This window comes from Pocillopora damicornis, chromosome 9 (genome assembly GCF_964200805.1).
Source record: "Pocillopora damicornis chromosome 9, jaPocDami1.2, whole genome shotgun sequence".
In the NCBI taxonomy this organism is placed as follows: domain Eukaryota; kingdom Metazoa; phylum Cnidaria; class Anthozoa; order Scleractinia; family Pocilloporidae; genus Pocillopora; species Pocillopora damicornis.
In genome coordinates, this window is record NC_142678.1 from 15,200,281 (window position 1) to 15,208,900 (window position 8,620).

The 8,620-nt window shown below is 36.8% G+C and overlaps 2 long non-coding RNA genes across 2 annotated transcripts; both read right to left on the reverse strand.

Annotated features, from left to right (window-relative positions):
• Positions 1–754: 754 nt before the first annotated feature.
• On the reverse strand, positions 755–8,489 carry LOC149040346 (uncharacterized). Its single transcript, XR_016179737.1, has 3 exons — positions 8,350–8,489; positions 6,925–7,028; positions 755–1,093 (listed from the first exon to the last, which is right to left on the reverse strand). It is a non-coding gene; the product is annotated as an uncharacterized LOC149040346 (long non-coding RNA).
• On the reverse strand, positions 4,857–5,924 carry LOC149040347 (uncharacterized). Its single transcript, XR_016180054.1, has 2 exons — positions 5,748–5,924; positions 4,857–5,639 (listed from the first exon to the last, which is right to left on the reverse strand). It is a non-coding gene; the product is annotated as an uncharacterized LOC149040347 (long non-coding RNA).
• Positions 8,490–8,620: the final 131 nt, after the last annotated feature.

The following is an 8,620-nucleotide window of genomic DNA, read 5'->3' on the forward strand; positions in this document are numbered from 1 at the left end:
TGTTCCATCCATACCCAATTTGCATGGCTCCACAGGATTAACGATAACAACAACAACAATTTTCATTGTCTGTTCTTATTTTACATTTTCACAATCAGGGAAGCCATTGACTGTTTGGTGAGTGATTTTGACAAACAATATTACACTGCTAGCCTTGATAACGTCCACAGGTCAGTAAGTCAGTCAGAGAGTCTGTAAGTTTAAGTCACTCTGTTGTGTGCCAGCTAGCCAGTCAGTAATTCTGCCTACCAGTCTGTCAGTCAGCCAACCAGTAAAGGATTTAGTTGATCAGTTGTCAGTCAGTCAGTCAGTCAGTCAGCCAGTAAAAGATTCAGTTGGTCAGTTGTCAGTCATTCAGCTAGTCAGTAAGAAATGATGTTTCACAATTGTTCATTCAATTTATCAGACAATCAGACACTTAGTCAGATATCAGAGATTTAGTCATTGAGAATCAACCAGCCAGTCAGTTGGTCAGTCAGTTGGTCAGTCATTAGGTCAGTCAGTCAGTCAGTCAGTCAGCTGGTAAGTCAGTGCACAGGCCTTCCGAATTGGTAGTCAGTCTCTGAACTACATGTAAACAGCTGTTCATCAGAAAGTTGGTCAGCCAGTCAGTCAGTCAGTTAGTGAGTCCATCATATGATCATTCAATCAGTAAGTCAGCCCACCAATCTGTCAGCTTATCAGTCAGCCAGATAGACACTAAGTCACTTAGTCTCTCAACTACATATACAGGGCTCAAAATCGTGACTGATACGGTTGCCAATGCAACTAAAACTTTTAACTTGGCAACTAAAAATTTGAGTTTAGTTGCCACTTTGGCAACCATGTTCCTCTGATAAATAAAAGATTAAAGGTGAGAAACAATTTCACAAGTCTCATTTCTGCTTTTCTGCAAAAGGAAATGCAAATTAAGTTTGTTTACCTTTAAGTTAAAAGTTGAAATTGCTTTCAAATTGTGACTTCTGAGAGAACATTACAGTGGCTTCTACATGGTGATTGCAGGCGCAACATTTTGTTGAAAGGCAGCTGAATTTAAAAGCGATCTGTCACAGATTCTGTTGCAAGGAACTGGCTTTCCCTAAGTGAGATGAGTCTACACCAAAAGTCATGAATTATTTATCACAAGAGAAGAATACACTAAAATTGACTAAAATTTACCTCCTACCATTCAAAGCTGTGAGAGAAATTAAATTGATAATGTTCCAATACAAAATCATTCACCGAATTTTACCAAAAAATAGCTTGTTACTTTGAAAAAAGTTGCCTTGCCCTCCTGTCCCTTTGTCCTTCTGACTGTCAGGCCCTGTGACATTTGTTTATAAACTACATGCACACAAGATCTTTTTGGAATAGATTCCAGGAGTGGTACTCAATCTCTAGTAATATGAAACTGCTGCTGAATTACTGAATTATTTGCTGTCACACCTATGGTTTGGCCCTCAACCATCTCATTATTTTGGATAAATATTTCTTATATGTTAACGCTTTAAATACCATAACGTACCAATTTGATGATTTTGTCTCACTTGTGCACGAAAAAATTAATCTAGAAAAATATATTGCAGTCACTCATAATAAGGAGAAGGAATTCAAGAACAAATGGAAATTTTTTTGTCTTTATAAAATTTTATTGTGTCCTTTTTCTTCTCAACTTTTGTATTTTGATTTGTTTCTTTTCGCTACTTATTTATTTAATAATCTATTAAATTCTAGAAAATTAATACCCTATGTAGTGTCATTAACAAACAAAATTCTTATTAATGACTCAAACAATTAACATGCAAACAATAACCTAAATAGATCAACTGTAATAATGTGAATTTCATAATTTGCTGCAGTCTAGAAATTACCAGGAAGCATGATTGTTGTTAGTATGCAAACAAGCAGTGTTTCAAGGTCTTTCAAAAAAAAATTGTATGATTTCTTGCATGCGATGTGACAGATGCAGTTGTTCCTGGCTAAAGTAACCCTGAAATGTTCTTATTACTTTGTTTGCTTACTGCTTAAGGTAGGATTGTCGTGCAGAAGTCTTCCAGGGTTTTTTCTTTCATGTTTTCATGTTTTAAGTTATTCAAGATCAAATATTTTGGTCTGTCCCACAACCACAGCCACAATCTACCTGAAGCCGGACAACAATGCCAATTAAATGAGGCTCTAATCTGAGGTTCTGTTCTTGTACTATCTGGTGACTGCATTTTTGCATTTGGCGACCATTTTGTCTTTGATGATCACCAAAAGGCAACTTGGAATTTTTATTAATTTCGAGCCCTGATGTAGGTAACTGGCCATACACCAGACGGTAACCAGTCAACTCGCCGACGGACCAACTCGCCGACGCCAACTCGCCGACGTATAAAATCGAGTAAAGACGTCGGCGAGTTGGTCGTCAATCCAATACAACTTATTAGAAGTTAAACATACAGAGAAGTAAACGATATTTAGTAAAAAAACACTGGCGAACATTGGTGAACATCAAACAGAAGCTTAAACATCGGTGAACATTGGTGAACATCACCAATGACTATAACGAACGAGTTATTGTGCGACAACAACACCGTAAAGACTCATCTTGTCAATCGCTCAGATTTTTTAACGAAAACTTGGCTTTCTAGACGAGATCTTTAGTAAAATGCAATTATTTTTATTTGCAACAAAGTTTATAAGGATCTTAAGGCGAATAAAGCGAAGTAAACCTCACCAACGACTCTAACAGCTTCAGACGCGAACGAGTTATTGTGTGACAACAACACCGTTAAGACTCAGCATGTCAATCGCTCAGTTTTTTTAACGAAAACTTGGCTTTCTAGACAAGATCTTTAGTAAAAAGTATTTCTTTTTATTAGGCAATTACAGAGTAAGGTGTTTGGATTATGGGAGAAATATGAAAATGGTGAAAGAACAGCGGCCCAATTATTGAAATCGATGTCGAGATTAAACGGACCTACAAGAGCAGAGTAATTGCATGATATACATTACTTTCACATGTTCATCTGATCTTTATAATAAATGGAATTTTATCGTTTTTATCGTAAATCAAACGTTCTCGATCATGAATAAATCTTTCTTTAAAGTTTAAAAAAAAACGTGGTTCCGCGTGGTTGCTATGGTTGTCACACAATAACTCGTTCGCGTCTGAAGCTGTTAGAGTCATTGGTGAGGTTTACTTAGCTTTATTCGCCTTACGATCCTTATAAACTTTGTTGCAAATAAAAAGAATTGCTTTTTACTAAAGATCTTGTCTAGAAAGCCAAGTTTTCGTGAAAAAAACTGAGCGATTGACATGATGAGTTTTTACGGTGTTGTTGTCACACAACTCGTTCGCGTCTGAAGCTGTTAGAGTCGTTGGTGAGGTTTACTTCGCTTTATTCGCCTTAAGATCCTTATAAACTTTGTTGCAAATAAAAAGAAACGCTTTTTACGAAAGATCTTGTCTAGAAAGCCAAGTTTTCGTTAAAAAAAAACTGAGCGATTGACATGATGAGTCTTTACGGTGTTGTTGTCACACAATAACTCGTTCGCGTCTGAAGCTGTTAGAGTCGTTGGTGAGGTTTACTTCGCTTTATTCGCCTTAGGATCCTTATAAACTTTGTTGCAAATAAAAAGAAATACTTTTTACCAAAGATCTTGTCTAGAAAGCCAAGTTTTCGTTAAAAAATCTGACCGATTGTCATGATGAGTCTTTACAGTGTTGTTGTCATACAATAACTCGTTCGTATTTGAAGCTGTTAGAGTTATTGGTGATATTTACTTTACTTTATTCGCCTTGAGATCCTTATAAACTTCGTTGCAAATAAAAATAATTGCTTTTTACTAAAGATCTTGACTAGAAAGCCAAGTTTCCTTTAAAATCTGACCGATTGTCATGATGAGTCTTTACGGTGTTGTTGTCACACAATAACTCGTTCGCGTCTTAAACACGGAGCGATCCTATAAAAGGTCAGCGGTTTGCACTTTGTTGGCTTCCTTCGCACCGATAATGGCGGCTTTCTGCAACGGTCACTATCGTTATAAATCTTCTGCTAAATCTCTTGTTGTCTGCTTTCAAGAAATGATACATTAAATTATTTATTTACAACCCCCACCATTTGCTCACCTTTTCAAGAGTGTCTTAAATGTCGTTCTTAGACAAAAAACTCAAGAAACGAGCGAAACTTCCTTCCCGTTCGGAGAAAATTCAAATTTCGCGGGCGCTCAAGATCGATGAACGCATGTCCTCCGTTGAGAAAATGGGCCTGCAATCATACAGATAATCTATTTCTATAACTTGAGCATGCCTGTAGGTTCTGTACGATAGTGAGGCTTGTACTTTGAGTTTTGGCGGCGGGAAAGTAAAACAACAAAACAAACAGAAGTTATGTGTTCGTATGTATACGTTTTGCGACCATACTAGGCCGCCATAGTGCAAATGCACCTCCAAACTGTTCTATTCAGAACAAAAAAATCCGAAATTCTGAGTACTACAAAGAAAAGAAAGAGTCTTTAAAGGCTAAAAAGGTCAGGTACGACTTCAAAATAGAGTTAAACAAAGAAGAAGAAGGCCGCCTGGGGTCGCTGAAGATGAAAATTGCATCCATCAAAAAAGAGCTGCATTTGGATAACAAACTCGTACCTGCAGCAAACGCTCGTTTTATGGAAATTTTAGTAGACAACTGGCTTGTACATAATGCCAAAACCGAGGCAAATGGTTTAGAAACTGCACACTTTGTGGACTTTGATAGTATGCAGTCAGTAATCGAAGAGGAGACAAATATAATGTGGGATTTCCCTGTCTGAGGAAGAATACAATACTTCCAGCCAGTAACTTACAACTATGTTTTTTTTTGGCACAAACCAAACGAGAAAAGAAGACTACAATATATGTACAACATAATTTATTCAGCTTTTCTACATAGCTTATTATTTATTACATTGGGAAATTAATTTTTCAACTTTGGAAGCGCATTCCACATTTTTGAGGGCAGAAATAACCGAATTTTTTCCTTTTGATGTGCATGCGGTACATGAAAGATCAGATGTGAAGCATAGTGTGTGCTAGTATACCGGTACATTGTAAATGAACTGATCGAGGCAATTAATTGTTATTACAAACAGTATAAATGGATTTCTGAATTAAACCTCAAGCTACTTTTTATAGTCCAGCGGAATACTAAAAATCTTTGCTCGTGATAAAATGCACCTCTACACTAATGGAAGCTTATATACACTAACAGAAAGCGAACTACAAATATTTACCCTGTGTTCGAGTTGTGTTGAATACAATTCAAGCTTTATTCAAGCAAATTTCGCTATAAACATGCACTGAAACAATGCAAATACACATTCATTGATAATTTTCACGATTGATTGTAGTTTGAACGTGGGCATCTATAAAGAATAATTTTTCACGATTGATTGTAGTTTGAACGTGGGCATCTACAAAGAATTACATTTCTGTCAAGCTCGGCTGAAATTACGCGACATGTAAATCAAGCTACATTTATAAATTTACCAGCATCTTCCTCTTCACGGACATTGCTATCTCGTGTTATTTTTGCTCTTTTCCTTCGGCTGGCTTTGGTTTCAGAGACAACCTCCCTGCCGCTGAAGGCCACAAAAGAACGCAGAGATTCCATTTCACTCACTGGCATTAGAAGTACAACCTAAAACATGGCATTTACGTTGAGTAACAAACTCCAAAACAATCGATATGCTTTCACAAGTGAAACAACAAAAAAGGTGTTAAAATGCATGTATATTAAGTACGATACCTGTCTAAATTCTTCTTCTGTAGATGCCATTCTTGTTGTTTTCGCTTACCTTTCCACAAAGCCGAGAAGCAAACAAGCGAAAAGACCTTCCCTTGAGCGGTCGCCTGAAAAATTACTTCGTGCGAATTTCGCGGGAGTACGACACGCCTGGGTGAATAAGCCAATCAAAGCAGAGTATTCCAATTTGTGATTGACGGGCTGAGCCGCTCAGCCTCAATTTATAGGTTCGCTCCGTGTTTAAGCTGTTAGAGTCGTTGGTGATGTTTACTTCGCTTTATTCGCCTTAAGATCCTTATAAACTTTGTTGCAAATAAAAAGAAATGCTTTTTACTTAAGATCTCGTCTAGAGAGTTTTCGTTAAAAAATCTGAGCGATTGACATGATGAGTCTTTACGGTGTTGTTGTCGCACAATAACTCGTTCGCGTCTTAAGCTGTTATAGTCATTGGTGATGTTCACCAATGTTCACCGATATTTAAGCTTCTGTTTGATGTTCACCAATGTCCAATGTTTTTTTACTAAATATCGTTTAATTTTCTGTATGTTTAGCTTCTAATAAGTTGTATTAGATTGACGACCAACTCGCCGACGTCTCTACTCGATTTTATACGTCGGCGAGTTGGTGTCGGCGAGTTGGTCCGTCGGCGAGTTGACCGTAAACCCACCAGACAGCCAACCACTCAGTCAGTCAGTCAGTCACAGATATTCAGACCGTCGGTCAGCCATTCAGTCAGCCATACAGGCAGGTAGCTTGCCAATCTCTTGATGTCATTACAGAAGTCAATTGTTTTGTTAGTCCCCAAAAAATATATGAGAAGCTCTAATTAGCCCTCTCTTTTTAAATGTTTCTTAGTTTTGGCCTTCCCTATGCTAGAATTTACCATTTTTAAGATTTAAATTACTCTTTAATACAGCTTTATGCTTTCAAATACATATATCTTGTAAAGTTTTCTTTATTGGACCCACAAATCAGACAGTCAACTGTTACAAAACACCATGAAAAATGACAAAGAAATCAACCTTATTTCATTGTATGTTATAATACACTGCAAGTCTACTGTAAATTTCAAGTTTATGTTCTACACACACTGACACTGATGTGTACTAAGTTGGCAGCATCAAGCAATTGCTACATTGTATCAGTACAGAACTTGGCATAAAAAAAAGGATTTGTTTACCTGGTTCATAAAACAGCTTGATCAAAAAGGAAAGCAAACATCATCAGGTTTGATCTGCTTGAATCTTTAAGTTGGCCCACTTATTTACCCATCAGACATTTGACCTTCAGAAAATAAGAAGAAATTGATACTGAGCCTACACACTGTACAAAATGGATTCACTTTGGAGAATATTTTTATCATGGCTTTAACCCTTTCACTCCCACAAGTGACCAAGACAGAATTTCTCCTTACAATATCAATACAATATCAAGCAGGCAAGTGATGAGAATAGAGAAGAATATCAATTATGGGATTATTAGTTGATCCAATACCAAATTCTCTGAACTAACATCATAAGAATTGTATGGAAGATAGTAAGGAGAATTACTAATTAGATCTTGGGAGTGAAAGGGTTAATCAAAACTATAACAAATTTCTAAAACATGATTGGTTACCAGCCCGATTTGAGTGATAATAGGGTTGTATGTGTGTCATGCTTGTAACTGGGAAGTGTAATAGGACACTTGACATGTCATACCTTTGTACATGGACAGTACGTGTCATGCGCACACCTTGTTGTTGCAGATTTTACTTAGTTATCTGTTGTTTTTTTTTCATAAAAATGCATCATCAAAGACTAATTTCTTTCTTAAATTTGGTCATAGTTTTAGTCAATTGGTAACAGGACTTTGTGTCGTCCAATTTTGTCAGCAGTCATACAAGTGATAATCAAATCAGACTCCCTCTTCTCAGTCATCTGATTTTGTTAACTTACTCATATGATTGCTGACCGAATTGGACTCTACCATTATTAATAGTCTTTTTGGTGTTCTGCACTTTGTTTGTGTAAATTTGTATTTGGTGCACAATATGCCTGAAGCAAAGTGGTGCACGGCTGTAGCTATAAAAAAATGTAGCTAGCCCTTAGAAACAAAACTTCCTTCCCCTATATCTTATAAATGCATTGTTCCCATAACCTCAAATTTAGCACAGAATGTTGTTGTTGGGTAACCATGCAATCACCAGAAAATAAAAGCAGTCTGAAAACATAAAGTTTGCCTCATATTCCACCTTAAGACCTCATATTTCACATGCATTTACTAGTCATTGAGGGTCTCAGGGACATAAAAATCACCTTGGAGCTACTGATTAAATTTTTATTGAGTGGAGATATGAAATATCTCTATGATCAAAAATCTAGTTTTATCATGTGAAAAATCTACTCTTACTACCCTGTAGATTACCCAGCCACAAGTTAATTTGAACGTCATTTTAATAAAAGTTGTGATTGTTGATATAATTAGATTATATCGCTTTTCAGAGCACAGATACATGGAACAAATGGAGAGGTCTTGGAAGAGCATGGTATTTCCGGCTACTCTAAGTTTTACCATCACAACATCGAAATAAATGCAAAAATTACACGTAAAATGATAAATTTACCTTCATTCAATTGTTAGTTCAATGTTCTGTACACTGCAGATTGTCCTAGCCTGGCAGCTTGCAGTCAAGGAAAGCACTTCAGCCAACGCCCCATAAGCATACATGATGAAGGGGCTACCTCTGCCAAGTTACAAACAAATAAAACGCTAAATAAACTCGAATAATCAAGTAGCCAAACTTTTAGTCCAGCATAGAGTACTCCCATTTTATCCACATGTGCAATATGGCTGAATTCATCTACGTTCGAAAAGGGTTGTGGGAGATGTAATCA